Genomic DNA, 13,912 nt, shown 5'->3' with positions numbered 1-13,912 from the left:
AAATCTTGATTGACCGGCAAGCTTCGATTGTAGTTTTTCCAATGGGATAACTAAATGGGTTAAGAAAAGAGGTTCCAACAAAAAGGCTGAGAAAAGATCATACTGTGCATAGGTGCAGAACTATGATCTTGGTTGCCCACCGGCAAATTTCGACTAATCTTTTTCTATTGGAATCATGAAGATATGCTTGGGTTGAGAACAGAAGTTGTCGGATCTTCTAGACTAGATTCTGAAAAGATAATATTGTACATAAAAACAGACCTACAATCTTGGACCGGCAAGTTTCGAATACTCTTTTTCTATTGGGATCATGAAGATATTCTTGATCCGACAAATAGGCTCAAAAAAGAACATACATAAGCTCAGAATCGCAATCTTTGTTGACGAACAGCAAGCTCCAATTTTTTCTTTTCTGAGCGAGTCCCAGCTTTAAGACCAAATACCAAAACATGAGTCTAAACATCGGGAAAATTTTAAGTAAATCAAATCTTGAAGGTAAGAGCTGAAAATCAACACAAGAAATTAAACAAAACTGCACTCAATACCCACTTCTCACGCCCCTGAACCCGAGAAACCAGAGCCCACATTCGCTAACTAATCACTTTCAACTAGTGTTGCCACCGCAATACCACGCTTACGACAAGAATCAAGAAGGTATATTGAAAATTTTGAAGAACTCAAATCTAAACTTTGTTGAAAGTGCACACACCCACACACACATGCACATTAACTGTTATAGCAGTTGCTCAACCGCAACTTTGCGTCAACTGCACTTTCCACTAATTTTCACTACTTCTGTCGCCTCTACTCGGTTACTCACTTTGCTTCTGCATCATTTCTCTCGCATTTTTCTTCATCACTCGACACACATACACAATAGCAATTCCTGCTGATGCGTTAGAGCCATGCTCTCGGGTGACAGTTGGCTGCAGTGACACATATAATGCAATTATCCATAGCAACTTCTTCTTCTTATTCTATTCGCTTTTTTCTTTTGTAACGCGTCCTTAGTGAAAGAATATGGTTGACCAGAGTTGTGCTTAAACGGCGTGGAAGCAAACGAACAGAGTACAGAGTAACATAAGAAAGCGAAGAGAAAATCGATGAAATATGAAAGCCTTCAAACTCGTTCGGGAGAAAAAAAAGCGAACTTTTGAGTACTTGAAAAGTTTGCGAAGCATTAAAGTAGTCGAAAAGAGTTGTGCGATAGCAAATAAGGATGATGGTTGAAGCGAATAATGGCTGTGGTAGGTTGGAGATTAAGTGCTGTTTATAGTTTCCTTTCTAACTTTTTTGTGTTATACGAGATATTTATATGGTTTTTATGAAAAATTATGGTTCAAGACTTTAATTCTTATTTTGTATTGATAAACATTAAAGGATAATCCAATTGGGTTAAAAAAATTATAAACTTCGGGTGCACTAAAGCACAAGCAAATTATGTTACCATATAGCTGTTGTCCAATCCGAACAATTTTTTCAAAGATTGTACCGTCGAATTGGACAATAATTCATTTAGTCCGTTTCGCCTTCCCCTATATCACATATGGTCACCAAGTTCCAGCATCCTGAACAATTCCAGGTGCCTACTGGCCTCGACTTAGATGATGTTATCCTTGTTCATGTAGTCGTAACCCAGGGCCTTGAGCTTCCTTCTGCATATTGCTGGACAATCCAGAATCAGATGTTTTGGAGGTGTCCTGTTCGTGAGCCCTGTACACAACAAAGAGACGGAATTTGTCTCGAAAGAAGTTGATCATTCCCTTAAACCTTGCGAGGTTGTACCTTCTCAGAAACAGCTTGGCATAGCGTATTCCTGCTGCCTTCTGCCAATTCTGTTCTCTTCCCACTCTCTCCTCCATGCGGATAGTTTGGTATGCAGTCCCGCGATGCCCACTCCAATACCTTCCGGTGTTTTCGAGCCGTCAGCATTGTACCATTAGATGGAACTGCCCCTTAGCAGTATGTGGAGCATGGAATCGTAATTGTTTGTAATACTTTGTCTAGTGTTTAGTGTCTTTGTTTGTTGAGACGAGATTATCTTCCTTTTGCCGAAACTCTCTGCTGCCATTAGCAGCACCTGTTTGATCACTAGACGCAGCGGTGTGAGTTCTAGCATGAGTTCAAGTGCTGCAGTGGGCAAGTACGCAGCTGAAGTTCAGCCACAGGTTAGCCTTTGGACTCCATAGTTGAAGGCCTACCGAAGACTGCGTTACCTTATAGCATTGACAGACGGCAGCGTTAAACCAGATTAATTGCATTTTTCGGGATTAATTCAGGAGTTACCACAGCTAACTCCGTTGCTGAATCCAAAAATAACTCTCAAAATTTTAGGGAGTTTGTGAGATTTTCGTTGGCAACATTGTTAAAAATGGCCAATTTTCATCTATTGTGAATGAAATACAAGCAACCGTGACAGCTGTGTATCAAATTCTCAATATAATATCAATAAAACTTCTATGTTATGATGCAGTTTTAAAAATAATGTGTTGATATGCTTTTGTAATAAAAAATGGTTTGGTAAAAATTGGTCGGCTAACAACCGTAATGTTTATCTTCTATCAATTTTCATTGAAAATATTATAAAACGGACAATGAGCTGTTTATGAGAGTTTCAAACTCGCCTAGCTGCCGTCTGTCACCTACAAATTTGGATCTGATTAAGTGCGCAGTTAATCCGGATTAACGCTGCCGTCTGTCAAGGCTATTAGACGTCCAAGCAACCGCTCCATATGTGACAATAAGTCTTACGATCATGGTATACAGCCATCTTAATATACCTGACTTGCAGCCCTAGGCCAGGAGTTTGCATAGTTTGTATGAGATCTCAATATATCCTTTTGAAAGAGATGCGAAGAGTTTAGAGAGATATCAAGCATTGAGAGTGATACGAAGCATTGAGGGAGGTGTCAAATGACATGACAAAGATCTAGCGTCCTCTAATTGAATATAATTTGTATAATATTGGAATACAATTTCCACCTAGAAACGTAATAACAACCGCAAATCTTTCAAAAATAAGTTAAAAAGCATGACAAAGGTTATTAGCAAGAGAAACTCATCAATTTTGAAATGTACGCCAATTTAGATTTTCCCTTAAACTTTTTTGAGGCATACAATTTAAAAAATAACGTTAAAAGTACTCCATTTATTGGTCCATAAAAAATTAAAATGCCATAAAAGAAATTAGTTTGACACAAAATAAAAAATAGTGTTCGCAAAGTCATTCACACAATCTCAGCCACACCAACGCCACATCATAATGGGTGTTGTTACTTCCAAGCCAAAGAGCCACATTCGCACCACCGAAGCAGGAGTTTTACATGCAATGGCCAGGCGCACGTGTCCATGCATAAAATATTAATTGTAATTAAGTGCAGGTAATTTGTATTAAAATGGTCGTATATTATGCGCTCAATTTGACTAACCAAGCGGTGACTAGTGAGCGGTGAGCAGTGAGCAGCGAACCGCCAGGAAAGCGCGTTCCGCAAGGTGTTGTCGCCAACGGTCCTAACTGCCGCAGGGCAATAGTCAGTGCAACCGGCAGCAGCGCTTTAAAGTGTAGTGCAATTATGTCGTGTGTTAATTAGGTCAAATAATAAAAACTTTCGGAGTTCACCTGTGTTTTTAACTGACTTCGCCTTTAACGTAAAAATTTAGCAGAAAATTCCTATATTAAAATTAAGTGAAAAGTTTAACATTTTTTAGCTGAGTACGCGGAATGTGGAACAAGTGATATGAGTATTTTTATTGGATTATAAAGTTCAATTTAAAGTTATAATTAACCTAAAACATAATAGGAATTTTTTCAACTTTTTTCGGCAGTTTGGCAACATTAATTGTGACAATTAGTGAATGAGCTCAATTATAATGTGGTAACACATGCTTAATTAAGCAATTCAGAGAAATTAATTAAAACATTAACTGTGCTCTATTTGCTATATATAATCCAACAATTAGCTAGTTGATCAATTAGTATTTAATTGACATAAAATTAGCTAATTGATCAATTAGTACTTAATTGACATCATATTAGGATATTTTATTTCAACCCGGAATTATCCTCTATTTGCTCTATAATGAAACAATTTGTTAATTGTTGAGTTAGTATTTAATTGACATTCGATTAGGAGAAATTATTTCACACCGTCATTACGCTTTACTTACAACATTATGAAACAATTGGCTAATTGTTTAATTAGTACTTAATTGACATCAAATTACAAGAAATTATTTCAACCCGTAATCCCTCCCAATTTGCTGCTTAATAAAACAATTAGCTAACTGTTCAATTGGTACTTAATTTTCATCAATTTAGAACAAGGTATTATCCGTCTCTATGTGCTCTATAATGTAACAATTAGCTAATTGTTTAAATCTAAGTTAATTAATATTAAATTACAAATTAATTAATTGCTCAATTAGTACTTGATTGACTTTAAATTTAAAAAGAGAAACAATCAAACCTCTAACTTAACTCACTTTTCGACAGAATGATAAGTGTTATCGTTTAATTGATATAAAAGTAAAGAGATTATTCCTATGCAAGTCTGGGAACGGATGAGCAATAAGAAAATGTAAGCGTCTAACTTGTGTGAACAAACAAACAATTTTTAGCAATAGTTTGAAGATAGATAGGGCTGATCTTCGTACCAAAGGTAACGTAGGACCCCAATGAGAGAACTGTGAATTCCAAAAACTGCTCAAAATAGATGACAGTGGTGCCAAGAGCAATTATTTCAGAACCTCTTGCGCCGGTAATTGTTAACCAGCACTTGTCAAGCTCAATGGCAGTGACTTCTTTTGCAAGTTCAGCAGCTCTGCAATTTTCAGCGATTTCGCTGAGACGGCACCCAAACAAGACGAATAACAAACTAACTTGACAAATCTAGACCGGCCCGAGCGAGATCAAGGCTTATATTTCTGTTCTGTATTAGAAAGCTCTTAACAGAATTCACCTCATACTTTCTTTCTTTTCAGTGTTGATCAGTCCGTGACAACTCTCACAGCTCTACGTAATCCTGCCAAGTATGTGTGCAGCGAAGGAAGTGCCTAGAGAGGGTTTCGCGATGCAGTGGTCCACATTATCAGAAGTGTAATCAAACCAACGGAGAATTCCAAAATGTTCCCCTCATGTGTGTAGGTACATAGCTTCCATGAGTCTAATATAAGTATTTGCCGAAAAGCAACTGACAGCTATATCTAGAGGTGCTAGATGAAAGATGAACTCAATTTCTTGGTATTTTCTTACTCCTCTAACATCTCAGAGTTTTCTCAATAAGCTTTAGACTTTTGAATAGTTCAATCGCTCTTATTTCTTCAAGTTGTTAAGAAAGCGCATTTGAAATTCTGAAAAAATGACAAATAAAACCGAAAAGACGTCATAGGAACCTTCTCTTCTCCACGTAGATCTAATCCCAACTGAAATATGCTTCGCGGAGCTGTTCCATCGATTTGTGTTCTTCATTTATTTATTCCGTCATGTCAGAAATAAACTGTGAAGAATTGCGACGGAGTATATCTCTCTAACTATCTCCGCTATAGCAGATATCGCAATCTCTTGGGTTCATCCCTTCTATCAGTTAAGAAATTCACCTGGACAAAATTGTATTCGCTACAAATTGGCATATCAAAGTCTTACGCTGTCGCGCAAAACTTGGAAACTAAGCTAAGTTTCAAGCCATAATGGTGGCGGGAACACACTAGCTTGGTTCCACGAGGTTTATCTGTCACGAAAGCGCTTTTATATATAGATCTTCTCTAAAATTCAATTCTCGAGAGGCAGGATCACACTAGGCTCTACGAGGGATCAACGAAAGTATATGGCGATCTTTTTTCTGTAAAATGCTTTCTGCTTATGGCGAAACTGTTTCGCTGGAACATCATTAACTTAAGACTTATGGACGAACGACAAGCTGAATACGGTCGATTAACGCCCTGACGGCTACTTCTACTTCAGCCCAGATACAAACCTTTACGCCGACGGAGGAGTACAATGGAGCAGTGCCGTCACAAGCGGAGGAAAAATTCAGAGTGCAAGCAAGGTATTGAGACGGTTTATGAAACAACTCAATTTTCGAACTAGCCAACTTTGATCCCCAACCAACAACAGCGAAAGCGACGAAACAACACGCTCGAACGCTTAAAAGCCGCATTCATCACTCAGCGAGTAAGTCGGTAAGTAAATATGGCGATGGGCTATTAAATTGCAGTTAAAATTGAAAAATGTATAGTAGTTACAATGCAACAGCCCACCGGTCAAACGAGCGATGGACCAACTGCCGCGCGACCCATGTGACCATATCCACTAATTCAATCAACGCCACAACTGATGGAAGGGTAATTGTGACAGCGAGTAAGCGTTGTTGTTGTTATTGCTATTGTAACAGTTGACTTTACAGTTGTTGCATGTGCAACTCGTGGGTCAACGATACGACAGCGACAGCGGCATCTGTTGCATCGCCACGGCAAGGCAGTGGTAGTATGGCTGATGTAGCATGTTGCATGTCGCTGTAATTCATTAATTTTTGTGGGGCAAACACGAAGTAAATTCATTAGCATTTCTGCAGCGGCAATAGCAAGTGGAGCGCAGCAGCAACAACAGAAACAAAAACAACAGCAACAAAAATAGCAATAATAACAACAACAATAGTAACCATAACAACAACAGTAGCAGCAACAACAACATTAGCAACAACAAAATTAGTAACAACAATAACAAGTGCAACAACAACAACATTAGCAACAACAAAATTAGTAACAAATATAACAAGTGCAACAACAACAATTGTTGCAACAACTACAACAACAACAACAAAAGCACCAGCGACAACAACAACAATAGCAAAATCTGACTACAATATCTGCAACAACAACAACTAATTGCAAATACCAACTGAACTGTCGCCAACTATCAGCGCAACAACTGCAAACAGCAATGCCATGCCAAATGGATTGTGGCAAGTGGCTTTGCGAGTGGCAAGTAAACAATTTTTGCAACATTTCACTTCATTTCCATTTTTGAAATTTCAATTTGCAATGCGATTTATGAGGCGGTAATGGCGGTTAACTGCAAATGCTAGGCACCGTTGCGACCACAAAGCTGGTGGAACCGGCACTGGGTGCAGAGCGGGAGCGACGACATGGCACGCCATGGCATTTATGAATGCATTCATCAGGCATTTAAGCATAAAACTGGCATGCGCAATGAGGGAGGAAAAAATTATGTAAAAATTACGCGAAAAGACACAAACACGACAACCACACATGCACACACACACTCTCATATGCACGTATACGAAAGCGATTGCAAACCACACGCACGCAATTCAGGCGACGGATAACAAGTGCAACACTGCGTAAGCGCGCTTACTAACACCCACACACACACAAGCGCAACACGTACGTATGCATGTGCCGATCGTTGAGGGTCCTTGAGCCGGCTTGCATGTGACGCATTGCCACTGCAACTCTTTTGTTCGCTTGTTGTTGCCACCCTCCGTGGGGCAACTAAAATTTTGCAATCTCATGTTACACATTTGCTGGCATTGCATGTGTATGTGTGTCTTTATGAATGCTCAATTCAGCTTTCACTGCGTGTTGCAGTTACGCAAGCCCCTCGACAACACCTACCGACACATATACATACATATGCATGCATGCAAGCTTATAAGCAACGCGCCGTTTACATAAGCGCAATTGCAACAGTTTATACGCGACGCAACACGATTGCATTTGTGGTTTTTGGCAGTGGCAAATGCAACAACAACAACAGCAGCAACCAACCGTGTATGCGCCGGAAAGCGAAAAACTTATATAAGGCACGGTTTTTGGTGGGCTGGCACACACACCAGGCGGAGCATAAGGAGGTGGCAGTGTATGCAGCTACTTAGAAACCTTAACGTGAAATTGTTTTTGCGGCGAATTTGTGAGCTTATTATAATCCTCACAGATCAATTGAAAAGCACACTAACTTCTTCTTCTTTATTGGCGTAGACACCGCTTACTCGGTTATTGCCGAAAACGTGGGTCAGCCGAGACTGTTTTCTCGCTGTCATTGGAGGTGTTGTTTTACATGGCGGGTCCCAAACCCAGCGCACAACCCTGGGGAGGGATGTTTCGCCTTCTCACTTGAGCTCATCTTCAAACGGTTGGTTTTTCCTACCCAGAGGATACTTGGTCTACGACCAGAAGTCGTGAGCGGCTTGAGCCATATGTAAGATAATCATTTGTGGTCACTCCCATATGAACGGCGCTCAGAAAACTTTCCTCACTTGCTTGAACTGCTACACAAGTCCCCAGTTCGTTGTTTTTGTATTCAACATAGTTCCCTTCAAGAGTTGCACTGATTAAGTATAGTGACCCTTCAACTTTTCGATAACATTTTTAGTCCGATTTGTTCTTTGTTACAAAATTGGCCTAAAATTCGGCGATCCCCCCGATCTTTCAAGATAAATGTCTTCTCAGCAAGCACCCGACGTAAACGGTGGATACGGCAGCAATTGAAGTCCAATTCATGCAGTTTTGTCATCGTTTTCACTGACTTGTGACAGGTTGCAGTGTCTTGGTGAAACAGAACGTTCTTTTTCTTCAAAGAGTCCAATAAAGCTATGTAATAGTTGATAGTCCTTCCTTTTTCAGGGCAGCCAATAAAAATTATCTCATGCACATACCAAAATAGATTGACCAGCCGACTGTTGTGTTTTCCACGCTTTGAAGCGGGTTCTTCGTGTGAAGTTCACGCAAGTGTTTTGGACTGGTAAACACTATTCAGAGAAGATCGAGAACGCGTTGGCGACGAACCACATCCAGGGCGGTCATCAACAAATATAAAGGAATATGTGCTGCAGATTCGACGATTAACAGCCAGAGATCTTACTGGAATATCGGAGCGATCAGTGAATGAAAATGAAAATCGAAAGCACGATTGGTTCCAAAATCACTAAATTTTTTCAAAAAACAGCATTTCGTTAACGTCTGCGAAACAATGCTTACCGACTACCAGGATGTCATAAAAGGTATTACTTATTATTGGCGATGAGTCTTGGTTCAATGTTTACGACCCGCAAACACACGATCAATCAGCCGAATATCGTGACAAAGGTGAGCCGAAGACGAAAAAACCACCTCAAATCAGGCCAAAAATCGAGGTTATGTTGACAGTTTTTTTCGATTATGGAGGGGTATTGCACTCCGAATGCCTTTCAGCCGGCCAAACTAACAACAAAGAATACTACTTGAGTTTATGCGTCGTTTGCGCGAAGCTTTTCGTAAAAAGAGGCCGGATTTATGTACTGATAACTCTTGGTTTTTACACCACGATAATGTCGCCCATTACTGCATTCATTCTTCGTGAGTTTTTCGCCAAATTTTCAACTAATATCGTGTCACAATCACTTTATTCGCCTGATTTAGCTCCGCGTGACTTCTTACTATTCAGCAAACTCAAACGACCGCTTCGGGGAAACCGTTTTAAGTCAATTGAAGACATTAAACGTGAATCGCTACAAAATATGTGAAAATAATCATAAATTCAGGACCAATTCACTTTTGCTCGACATGATCATCATTTGCCTTAACTATGGCCTTGAGACGGTCAAAAAACGAATCGCAATCTGCCCGAATGTGACTTGCCGGTATTTTTAGGCCACTCACGGACAATGGCTTTCTTCAGCATCTCGAGACTGGTGTATTTTTTACTTCGAACCTTGCTTTCCAAAATGGCCAAGAGAGAATAATCCATTGGATTCGCATCTGGTGAATTTGAGAGCCATTGTGTGGTCGTAATGAAGTTAGGAACGTTGTTTTTCAGCCATTCTTGGTTCACTCGCGCTTTGTGAGACGGTACTGAGTCTTATTGAAACGTCCATGGTTTGCGACCGAAATGTTTGTTTGCCCACGCTTCAAAGCAGCCTCCAGAACAATTGCCCGATAATATGTCGCATTTACTTTGACGCCAGGCTCGATGAAGACAATTGGAGAGCGCCCAAACCAATATTTGTGGCGGATGCTGCCTCCTAGCGGCCAACCGATGACTTAAATTCTCATATGAACGGTCGATCAAGTAAACCCTATCGTTTTGAGAGTTTACGAATTGCTCAATTGGACAAAAATTTTCGTCAGAAAACACAATGTCCGGAATTTGACCGCTTTCGGCCAAGCGAAGCAACTACTTCTCAACTCTTACTTGTTGCTGCTTCGGTGTGAGATCATGGGCCTTTTGGAACTTGTAAGGCTTGAACTTGAGCTCATTTTTCAATATGCGTCGGAAGCTGCGGCCGGATATTTTCAGTTCTTTAGCCATTTGATTGGCACTTCGTCGCGGATTTCGCTCAAGTCGCTTTTTCATTTTCCGAACCATCTTACGTGACGTTGCAGTCTTTTGATGACCACCTCCATGGCGTTTTGCGATGCTACCAGTAGCATTGCAACGAGTGATGGTGCGATAAACAAAAACTTTATTCACATTAAGATGTTTGAGCTCACGAACAATTGCTGGCTGTGATTTTCCAGCTAAATATAAAGCAATCACACTATTACGTTTGAATTCCAACGCTGATCACTTTTTTTGCGTTCACCTTTGGCAAAACGCCGCTTTTGTATACTTGTGAACAATACTCCGTACTGTCATTCAGCAAATTTATAAACAGCTGATTCCAGTGCGACAGCTGCGCGAACGGTCTGAAGTTGGCTACACTTCGAGTGCCGGACCCTGTATGAACTATAATATACATAACTTAATAATATACCAAATTTTATTGTAATCTACTCATGATTTCGTTGAACAATGAATGTTGATAACATTTATAATATAAAGTTTTGCCAACATCTGAGCCTTAGAGTATGAAATGTTGTTATATCCAAACTTAGCTCTTCCTTACTTTGATTTATTTTACCATTTTTATTTCAAAATATATTCTTATATTCAATCAATTTGCATATAAATTATTCCACTTACAAGCTTTCTTTTGTCATGACGGAACTTTTTTGTATTTAAATGAATAAAAACTGAAAAAAAATATTCTAGTGTCGTACGATAAAATATGACGCTGGCTGTGTGTATTTCATATAATTTCCCTTTTCAATTAATAATTATTTATTTTTAAGCTAAAAATTAATTTAGGTTATTCATGTTTGTTGTGGCATTCATATTTCAGGCAACATGGTAACTCAACCGGACAATATATCGAGAAAAAGCACTACATAAAAACGCATACTACCAGCACGAGTATATTAAAAAAAACAGACCGACACACTTTGGCTTCTCGCGAAAAAATTACCAGAATGCAGCTAAAAAAATGCAAATTATTTTGGCATACTCGAGATCCTACCGCTTCGCTGCTGCCCTTGCTGCTGGCGTTGGATTTTGCTGTATTTCACAACGGCCACTGTTGTTGTAGTTTACGCATTACAAGGCTACTCTAACGGGACTTTTTTGTCATATTATACGTTAAACTGAAATATGAAGAGCGCTTCACAGTAATTTTCGGCATATTTTGATTATTATTCGCCTTTTTTGTGTGAAAGTAATTTGGCGATTTTTTTTTATAAAAAGTGTAAGGTTTCGCGTTGTATTACAAAATTCAGTGATAATATTGCGAGTTTGTTGCAGCGACCATATTCAAAAGGGTCGTGTGTATATACATATGTATGTATGTATACTGTAGGACAAAAATAACTTTGGCTAGGTTTTACGCTACGAATATTTGTATGGTAACTACTGGCCTGAATATTTGAAAGTATTACAAGGAATTAATTAGTTGTTTGACGGAAAGCAGAGATGTAAAAAACAAAAAAACACTAGAGTCTACTTCATTATTTTTAATTTTTGTATATAACAACTAACTTTTAAGACAAGTATAAAATACTTGTTGGGTATTAAAATATTAGGATTTTTGTAAACAAATGTCACTCTTTATGGATCTCCATTACATCAAGCTTCAGACTTGGATATCAGCGCTCTTCAAATCTAGGTTGACTCATTGTGAGTTCTGACTGGAAGGTTATGAGCTTCGTTTAACTTGTGGTTAACATAATAGGCCTACTAAGCAACAAAATCATCCAACTTGGGACCCAGCATTTACTATTCACGAAGTGCCACTTTATCCAGAAATAACAACGGATTCGTGTGGTTTGTGGAACGATGAAATCATAGGTCCAAATTCCTTCAAAACTGGCGACCGCAATCGAGCCACAATAACCAACTATTTGATGTCTGAAATTGAAGTTCGTGAGCTCAGTGACATTTGGTTTCAACAAAACGTATCAATCAAATTATTGAGGGAACTTTTTCAGCAGATAATATTCATAAGGGCTAAATTTGACAAAGCTTCCATTGGGGTGAAGTAAATTTGGACAAGGAGCCTCTTATCTGGATATTCAAAGGCCAACCACATATTCCAATAATTTTAGAACTAGTTCGGTGGATTTCAGGCGTCTTGATATCTTCAACCAATCCCAACGTTATTTCTTTATGTGTCTCTATTATTTTATTTCCGGAATTATCTTTTCGTATTTGAATATGAAAGTTTTCTAAAAAAGAAACAAACAAAACCTTTCTTCGACACCAGCAGGTAAAGTGTTTCCCAGAGAAATCGCTCACAGAATGAAACAATGGGAAATGTGCCGAAAAAGCTCAAATAAATGGGCAGCGATAACAAGGCACTCCAGTGTTACGGACTGCAGGAAACTGCCATATACGGGAACCGATGGAGTTGGTAAGATAAATAAATGACTAAGGTGTATGCACTTTTGCTAAAAAAGATTCTGGTGCATGTAACTTATATCGTCGGTTCCGACAAACGAAAAACTTATTGGAAGGAAAAGGACGTGTGAAAAAATTCCGATCGATATCTCGAAAACTGAAGAACTAGTAGGCATATATACAGACAGTGATGGCTGAATCGAACTGACGAGTCTCCGACGTTTACTTCCGGGTGCTACGATATTTGTAACAAACTTTATTGTAAACTTTATGGCATATTTAGGTTATACAAACAGGTTTAGGTAATTTTCTAACATGACATGAGAGTTTTAAAAATGCCATAGAAATTTTAAAATCTCTTGTTTCTTCAAATAAATCTACAAGCTTGTTAACTGTAATTTTATTTTTATTTATTTTGTTTTTCAAAGCTTACCGCAAAGTGAACCAAACGCCACCACATAAAAGGTTTGTGCAATCCACTCTAACAGGATAAAATAAAAAGACTACACAGGTTCGCGTAGAATTTCAGCCGTGTTATGTACCCAAAGGTATCTACAGTACAAACAAACGTAGCACACACCTAAAATGTGATATTTTCCGGGTCAATTTGATTGACTGAAAGAAACGTGAGTGAGCGAGCGTTTTATAAACACACAGCGACGAACATATATAGACATATTTTACATAGTATTTTTGCTGGTATACATAACCACAAAGCACACCTCAAAGCGCCGAAAAACGAAATACGCATAATAAAATACAAAATAAATAAAAATAAAAGATAAACCAAATCAAAATAAACAACGAATTTAAATATGTATATGTACAAGCGTGTATATGTGTTTGTGGAATGCGACGAAAATGAAAGCACGTTTTTAGGCGCCACGGCTTAGCAGCGAAATACCCACAGCATAAAAGGATTTAATGATAAAGCAAAATTTATGCAAGCTGGCAGCAAATTTTAAAACGCTAGCACAGCTTTTTCGTTTGCGTATCGCTGGACAGCGTACAAATATAATATATAGACAGTTGCATATACATATGTGTATATGTAGAAATTTTCAAATATATTTTGCTCGAACCTTAAGCTTATCTTTTATCGCTTTAATTTGATTTTGTTTTATTTATTTGCATACAATTTGTAGTAACAGCCTTATTTTATTTTAAACACAATTTAAGAAAAATATAGAATAGTAAGACAGTAGCACT

General features: G+C 38.6%; 1 protein-coding gene across 2 annotated transcripts in view; it reads right to left on the bottom strand.

The window, feature by feature from the left end:
• LOC120769706 (tyrosine-protein phosphatase Lar) overlaps positions 1-13,912 on the bottom strand; it is a 940,463-nt gene that overhangs the window by 704,585 nt on the left and 221,966 nt on the right. The gene's annotated exons all lie outside the window — the stretch shown is intronic.

The sequence above is a fragment of the Bactrocera tryoni genome, chromosome 2 (assembly GCF_016617805.1).
Source record: "Bactrocera tryoni isolate S06 chromosome 2, CSIRO_BtryS06_freeze2, whole genome shotgun sequence".
Classification (NCBI taxonomy): Eukaryota; Metazoa; Arthropoda; class Insecta; order Diptera; family Tephritidae; genus Bactrocera; species Bactrocera tryoni.
Note: the sequence above shows the minus strand (reverse complement) of the source record. Positions and strands in the feature narration are given on the sequence as shown.